Consider the following 1,811-nt stretch of genomic DNA (forward strand, 5'->3'; position numbering starts at 1 on the left):
AAGCAGTGGTATCAACGCAGAGTACTCGGTTCCCAAGACGCAAGGTCGGCTATCGGACTTGAAGGAGCTTTGGAACAAGGTTCAAATGCTTCACAACAGGATCTGCTGCGTGGCTACCGCTGATGAGAAGAAGGACCTCTACTTCGTCAACGAGCTGTTCTACGAGGCTGAGAACGTCTACGTCGAAACTGCCGACCATCTACACGACACGATAAGTAGACTATCTAAGCACGATCCCGAAGCCTATAATAACAGCACGGACTCTTCTTTTCGGGACTCGCATAGTCATCCGACGCTTCAGCTACCGCGTATTTCATTGCCTAAATTCTCCGGTAATTGTCTAGAGTGGGAGACCTTTCGCAACACGTTTGAGTCACTTGTAGCCAGTAATGAAGTGTTATCGAATACGCAAAAATTCCATTATTTAAAATCGAGTCTCAGTGGTGATGCTGCATTGTTAATCGCTAATTTAAAAATCTCTGACGCGAATTATGATTCCGCATGGCAATTATTGATGAACGAATATGACGACAAGCAAGCTCTCGTACACGCGCACATTCATTCTTTCGTGAGTCTACCGTCGATGAAAAGAAATATTTCGGTAACGATCTTGACGGTAGATTTCTAAACACCCAGCATCCAATATTTTCCATATCTCGTAAACAATTATTGATTTGGAAATATAATAATATTAATAAGAATTATTGGAACGAAGATACAGCAATGCCAATTAAGCGTGCGCTTGATAAAATGATTGTAAATTTTGATTCCAATAAATTATGGATGGGACTAAACCAGATAGATACAAACTGTATGTTGCAGACGGTATGTTGAATTTTATATATAATATTTTTTATTATCTATTATAGATTATAATAATTAAAATTATGTTATATTAAATCTTAATTATATTGAGATTATATAAGTATAGATGCATATATATTATATCCTAACATTTAATATTCTTCTACAGATTCAAGGGAAATATCATAAACACGTGAGCTCGTTAACAATATATACCTGTGTGGCGAGGAGATTGGGCTTATATTTTAAGATAGTGGCACACTTCCCACGAAACTTTTCTCAAAATATCCATGTGGCTTGGACATCTAGGTAATATACATATTCTTTGCTTATAATTATACGACTTTGTAACGATGCCCCCCGCGTCGTTCCCGACCGTCCATCCGTCGGAAGGCTGCGCCCGGCGAACACCGGCCGGGCAGGGCAGCAGGCGCTGAGCGCCACATTTAATTATTCAACCGTTAAACACGGTTCCCCGAAAACGCCCGACGCGCGCCGAAATAAGCCGAGGATTATCACCCCCACTCCCTCTCCTTCGATCCAGCCTCCGATCCCGTTACTCGATCCATATAAAAAGAGAGCTCGCGATAAGAGCTCTCTCAGATACCGTTCCGACTCCGTCGTATCGGAGAATCCTTCCGCAAGCAGTGGTATCAACGCAGAGTACTGTACGCTGCCTCTGCGGAGATACTCTCCGTGCTCCGAACTTCCGGCTTCCGCCTCCACCGTCCCCCGACTTCGAGGTAGAGAGTACTCTGTCTCTCCCGAGCTATTCTCGGGAGTCCGGGGTTTCCGACCGCACCCCGCAAACAGCGCGCTGACGTCAGCGGGTGGAGCTCCGCCGCCTCCGTCGAGGGTTCTCGACCGTCAGTGCGTTCCTCCCCCCGCCACCCATACGGACGGCCGTGACACGCCGATTCGTCGCGTCCACGCCGAAATCACGGTCCGCGAAATCCGACTAATACGCGCGCCGTTCGATTGCGCTCTCTTCGATATATCGAAGAGAG

Source organism: Prenolepis imparis, unplaced genomic scaffold (genome assembly GCF_030444845.1).
Source record: "Prenolepis imparis isolate NDT839.2.m4 unplaced genomic scaffold, iyPreImpa1.0 SCAF_3, whole genome shotgun sequence".
NCBI classification, from domain to species: domain Eukaryota; kingdom Metazoa; phylum Arthropoda; class Insecta; order Hymenoptera; family Formicidae; genus Prenolepis; species Prenolepis imparis.